Source organism: Triticum dicoccoides, chromosome 5A (genome assembly GCF_002162155.2).
Source record: "Triticum dicoccoides isolate Atlit2015 ecotype Zavitan chromosome 5A, WEW_v2.0, whole genome shotgun sequence".
NCBI classification, from domain to species: domain Eukaryota; kingdom Viridiplantae; phylum Streptophyta; class Magnoliopsida; order Poales; family Poaceae; genus Triticum; species Triticum dicoccoides.
In genome coordinates, this window is record NC_041388.1 from 585,628,858 (window position 1) to 585,635,563 (window position 6,706).

Sequence of the window (6,706 nt, forward strand, 5' to 3'; positions counted from 1 at the left end):
ACGCTCCCGAGACGAACCTAAGCAAGGAAGATTCCCGCTCATCTGACACTGATTCCAAGCTCGTGCGTGGTGGCACTCCTATGTCCACGACAGAAGCGGCCGAGGCGGCAGTTCACAAGGATATGCCATCTACAGGTGAGATTCCTGGCACAACAGCTCCAGCTCCTGTCGGTGCAGATACTGCTAAGGCGACTGTTTCGCGTGCTGGTCTTCCACCTAGGCGTCGTAGCCCCCGCAAGCAACCAACAGACATACCCAACGCACCGGCTGTAGCTAGGAGCAGGAGAGACGAGTCTGGTTATGTTGCTGCGTCCACACTGTTCCCGCCACCTGCCAAAAGCAATGTGATGGAGAAACCGGAAGACCGGAGCACAACTGATGCAGGTGTCAAGCCGGGCACGAGTGACGCTGGTGAAAAACCGGATCAGACTGCGCCTTTACCCGCAGTGGAAATCCCCAGCATAAATCTGCGCACTTCCAGGCTCCCAGTCAATGTCGGTGTCCCCTACAGCCCAAACAAGAAGATTGTCATGAAAGTTGCGGCTGATACCGCTGACAACACACACCGCCCTGCAAATAAGGCCGATCATTCTGTAGCAGCCGATTCATATATGTTTGTCGATCTTTCACCCTTGGATTCTTCCCCGCAAGTCGTTCGTGGTCCGGCCAGTAGGAATGAGAGGCACCCAATGGCCTTTACCCCACCGAGCTTCAGCCTTGGCATCAGTCAAGATCAACCGGTGGTGCAAGATCCTATGCCAGTTGCCGTTGCTTTCCCAGGAGGCATGCCCGCAATGATGGCGCAGGCAATGGTCGAGGGCAGGAAGGCTGTCAAGTTCGTAGAGCCGATTGTGCAAGGTACACTTGTCATGTCCTTATGATTTTTCTTGTATACATCTTTGTAGTTTGACTTTTGTCCCAATCATATTTTTTGGGGGTTCTCACTTGTGATGGCAACTGACATGTGATGACATGGCAACTGGATTTGATGTACCATGTCACCTACATTTCTTTTGCTGCCATGCTGCATTTTGACATTTGGGCAACCACGTGGCAACTGAAGTTGATTCAACATGACAACTGTAGTTGCTGTCACATGGCAAATACAGTGCATTACACATGGCAACTGCATTTGCCACGCCATGTCGCCTGCATTTTTTGTTTCCATGCTGCATTTTTTCATACGGCAATCACATGGAAAGTGGAGTTGACACAACATGGCAAATGTAGTTGCTGTGACATGGCAACTACAGTCCAACTAGATGGCAACTACAGTGCAACTACATGGCAATTGTAGTTGCTACGACATGGCCACTGTAGTTGGACAACACATGGCAACTGCCCCACTTTTTCTACCTACATCTCACATCATGCACTCTATCTTCTCACAATCCATCTGTTTTTGATTTTCTAGGTATCCTAACCCACTTTTTTTATCATTGCAGCCACCCCTGAGGAGATTTCACCGTCACTTGACGAAGCTTACCGCATGATTGAGGAGGCAACATTGCAGAGGAGGTCCTCACGAGGGCAAGGGCAATCAAGTTCCAACGTGCCTGCAGATACGATATCAGAGGATACCATTAGGAGTGCCACTCATGGTTCTGTGAGGCAGCAGAGGGTAGTTCACCCACCTCCCGCGAAAGAATATGAGCCTGAGTTCAGGGCCACTAAGGAATAGACCTAGCTGTATGATATCGTCAAGCGGTTTGGAAATGCGAGGGCCAGCAACAAGCACATGAAGGAGCTGAAAGCGTAAACGACCACACCCCATAATCTCTCATTTTGCTTTGCTTCTTTTTTACCATTCATCTTCTTCGTACTTTCATGTATTTTTTACTTAGTAGGCATGATTATTCCATGTCATATCGTTTTCATACAGCTTATGTTTGGACAGAACCAAAGTCATTCAGTGCGGAGCGACGTACGTTGAGCTGGGTGATCTTGCCGAGTCCGTGAGGCCAAACGGTAAAATGTCGACGAATGTAGTTGCATGCGGGATCGACTACATCAACAATCACACAGATGTGTGTGCCGACAAGATAATCATGCATTACAGTGTGGCCTGCAAAATATGGGATGGTGACTTCCACCACAAAATCCTGAGGAAGAATTTTGCTCAGCACGGTGAATTCAAGCTCACACTGAAGAAATATGTGAGTACTCCTTCCCTGTCTGCAATGTTTTTTCACATGGTGTGGTTTTTTGCCACCATCTACACTTTGTGTTTATTTGGCAGATGTTTTCATGTGGCAACAGCTGCCGTGCACATTGACTTCTTGTTTTTTGCATCCCGTGCAAACTATGTGGCAACTTGATAGTAAAATACACGGCACATTTTGTTCATACATGGACGGCAACTTTCTTTCAACTACCCCCACCCATAACCAAACATTCTACGTGATTCTAATTTTTTGTCCCTCTGCTGTTCTTTACGTGAACTCTGCTTCTCATTTGTTCACTTTTAAATGCAGGTCATGTTCCCCATGTTCCAAGAGCTTGCACCACATGACCCACGCGACAAGTGTGGTCACCACTATGCGATCTGCCTTGACCTGAAGAACCAACGTTTCGAGGTGCTTGATTCAATCCGTTCGGAAGCTGATGCAGACCTTACTATGCATGCCGAATTCTTCATTAACAACCTCAAAGAGACATGGAACCGTCACTATGAACATTCAAAGGTCCAGATCAGGCATTTCCTGACTGAGTATGTGGCGACTGCGAAGCAAGGGAACACGTAATTTCTTCCTTCCTTCATGTGCCATTTACATCAATCCAACCCCTCTTTTGTTGTCACATCTGAATTGAAGTCTATCTTTGTTACGACTGTACTTTTTGCGTGTTCACCTGACTCTTTTCCTCGTGCAGGTCGGACTGTGGCTTTCACGTGCTGGAATACTTTGCAAAGTGGGAAGGCGGAATTGTCCCCCCCTATCACAGCTGCAACGGTCGTTGAGCTCCGGAAAATCTACACATGGAACTGGTTGATGAATGGAGATTTCAACAAGCGGTCCGGAGCACGCGAGTTCGTGGAGGAAGCTGTCAAGAAAGTCATCAAGAAGTACAAGTGATCATGTGGTGTTACACACCGGACGCATACCTTACATTCTGTTGCCGAGGAATGTAAGGTACTATCTATTTGTTTCTCGTTGAAAACTATGTTTATGTGCTATGTTATGACTGCAATCCCACGTAGCCTAACTATGTAGTGGTGGTGTGTGAGCGACCTTTGAATAGTTTCTATAATATATGTGTGGACATGAACCTATTTTAGGCGTTACAGTAGATATGTTTTTATGTTTGTCATTATTACAATGGTTTCATCGTTTCTAGCACCGGTTTGCTCTTTCGAATGCGTCTACGATGTTTTAAAAAAGATGGCAAATGTAGTTCATTAGACATGGGTAGTGAAAGTCATCGTTGTTTTTCATTTTGGCTGTTTTGCTTCTTCTTTTTCATCGCTAACTGCACCGGCTAGCATGGGTAGGTTGATCATGTAGCCACAACCTTTGCTGCGGTTTATGCACGTTACGATTTTTCCAACTTATTTCCCATGCATTTGCACACAACACACTATGTGTCTCTAAATTGCGTCGTATTGTCATGGAAATATATGCCATGCAGAGTCATTACAAATACCATGGTATAACTAACATGGTAGATACAGTACAACCAACATGGCGATCCAGCATAATTAACATGGCAGATACAGTACAACTAACATGGCAGATCCAGTACAACTAAAATGGCAGATCCAGTACAACTAGCATGGCATATTTACTATAAAATAGCATGTCATATTTAGTATAAAATAGCATGTCATATTTAGTATAAAATAGCATGGCAGACCAACTACACATAACATGGCAGATTAACTACACATAACATGGCAGATTAAGTACCCATAACATGGCAACTGCATTTATCCATTCAATGAATTTTCCTTGCACTTCTGATGCCCCTGAAGAGTCATTCTCCCAATTTTTTTTAAAAAAAATTCTCATCATATAGGGTACAAAACAAACTGTCCACGAGGACCATGTCACATCGCCCCAATTTTTGCTCATGGATTGCCCGCCCCTTTCTTTGTTTTCTTGTGTTTTGCTTGGATCTCCAATCCCGACTTGTACCTTATCTCTCTGAGACGACCCTTTGTGATAGAACGGGGTGGGTTCCTGACCTGGGTCTGTGTGCTTGCTGTTCCAGATCCTATCTCCAAGTTTTTAGATGATGGCCCCGTGGATGAAGGCACACTTGATGTGCGGGGGAACCGGTGTAAGGCTTCCTCAGCTTTCCTCTTCTTGATCTCATCAAGCTCTCTTTTCAGTGCCTTCCTGTGTTTTTCTGCTACTCTCACTGTCTCACCAATCTTGCACGCTTCATCAATTAGCTCAGCATAGTTCTTTGTCAGCACAACGTGCCTCACGGCTTCGATGGTTGACTCAGGTCTCTCGTCATGCACAGCCAGAACTGCGTGTGTTATCTGCGGTGCCAACGCGTTGTCAGCGTCCCAAGTCCATCGCCGCCTTATGAAATGGCGGGGCATCCGTGTCATAGCGTTCATGTCCATTACTTTTAGTATGTGACAGCACACAATGCCGTCCCGTTCGAACTTGCAGCATTGGCAGTAGTACTCGCCTTCGCCTATCGAGGCTTTGACGAAGTAGTTCCTTCCTTTGTCCAGGTCTTCAGGTTCTGAATCTGACATGCCCAAAATAGAACACACCTTGAACGTATGTTCGTCCACTTGGAAAGCCGTGAACATGCTGGCACGCTTTATTTCTTCCTGGAATCTGCAAGTTTTGTGTGTTTTCTGTTAAACTATCGTGTGCTCTTTTCTTGTACCACCTTATGTTGTCATGGAAATAGAAATACATTTTTGTTTGAAGATGGCAAACATAGTTCATTGAACATGGCAAATATAGTACGTTGAACATGGCAAATGCAGTACACTAGACATGGCAAATGCAGTACACTAGACATGGCAACTGTAGTACACTAGACATGGCAACTGTAGTACATTTTCAACTGGACATTGTTATTTTTCCACACCAACATTCCCCAATGGATGCACATTGCATAAAACATGGCAACTGCCCTTTTATTTTAAACATGGCATCTACAGTTGAGTAAACATGTCAATTGCATTTCAACAAACATGGCAGATGCATTTTATTAAACATGGCAACTGCATTTCGGCATATGTGTCGCCAATATAACAATTTTTTCCAGTTGACATTGGCATTTGCATGCCAACATGGCCCAATGGAAGCACAGTGCATTAAATATGGCAACCGAACTTCATTCAACAAGGAAAATGCACCCGAGAAAGCATGGCAAAAGAGAATTTTCATTGAACATGGCATCATGCAGCTGAGTAAGCATGGAAAACAGTATTTCATTAAACATGGCAACTGCACATCATGGCAACTGCATTGCACTCTATAAGGCACCTACTAACTTGGTGCTTTTTCTGCAAATAAGACTGTAACGCAACTGACTTACTTGTTAAAGATCTTGTTGGTATATATCTTGCTCATTTGCCTCTCTATCGGTAAATACGTTAGCAATTTTGGCTGCTTTAGTGTTGTGGTCGCTTCTTGCTGTAGCTCAGATCCCAGAATTTTTTGTTGCAAAGCTGTGTACTGCTTGGCAAACTATAGCAATGAGTTGCCAGGGCTGACATACCGCTTCAAAACAGCATTGAACCCCTCGCTGCGCAGTCTGCAGAAAGGGGAAGAAGCACTACACTAAGTAGGCCGGCACCTAGTACATTCGCTTCTCCCACAGGCTAACAAGAGTCTTGTTGTCTTGGACTTGATGTGTTTCAGTCATGGCCATCCAGCTCCTTTCAAACTCCTCCACCGTCAAGCTGTGGTCCATGCACAGCTCAAATGCCTTGTGCAGCTCTGGACGGTCAGCAAAGAACGGTCCTAGCGTCTCCTCAGCCTTCTTTATAATGTGCCACCTGCAGTGCCTATGCACTGCCAACGGAAAGACCTCCTCTATGCCTGCACGCATGCTGAAATCTTGGTCTGTTATTATGTTCTTCGGAGCAAGTCCATCCATGCACTCCAAGAAGGTCTTGAACAGCCAAACGCACCCATCCGTGTCTTCGTTCCGGACGAGCCCGCAGCCGAACTACAACGACCGATTGTGGTTATTTATTCCTATGAACGGAGCGCATGGCATCTTGTACATATTGGTGAGGTACGTCGCGTCGAATGAAATGCAATCTCGGAGATGTTTGTAGGCTCTCCTTGCAGCACCATCCACCCAATACATGTTCCTGACACGGTCCTCATCGTCCAACCTTATCCTGTAGAAGAAATCTGGATCTTCCTTCGTTTTTTCATCGAAGTAGGCCATTGTGGCCTCTATGTCTGCCAACTTTCTCTCTCTATGATACTTGGCCTGTAGGTTTGTGACGTCAGCTAGTATGTACGACAAGCTACTCAGAGTCCCCTTTTTGCTGTGGATGAGAGATAGTATCTGTACCATTCTTGATGGACCGACGTTACAATCATGTAGCAGCTTTATGAATTGCCTTTCGACGGGGGTGAACCCTCTGTGGGCGGTTAGAAATTTTACCAGGTCAAACTTCTTTTTGAGTTGGTGGTTGTGCTCGTCAAAATATTCATTGACCACCCACTGTGCTCCATCTATGTTTAGCTTACACCGGACAGGGCACTCAGTCTTGAGA

The 6,706-nt window shown here is 45.5% G+C and overlaps 1 pseudogene; it reads right to left on the bottom strand.

Moving 5' to 3' along the window:
* Window positions 1-1,540: 1,540 nt before the first annotated feature.
* On the bottom strand, window positions 1,541-6,372 carry LOC119300062 (annotated as a pseudogene).
* Window positions 6,373-6,706: the final 334 nt, after the last annotated feature.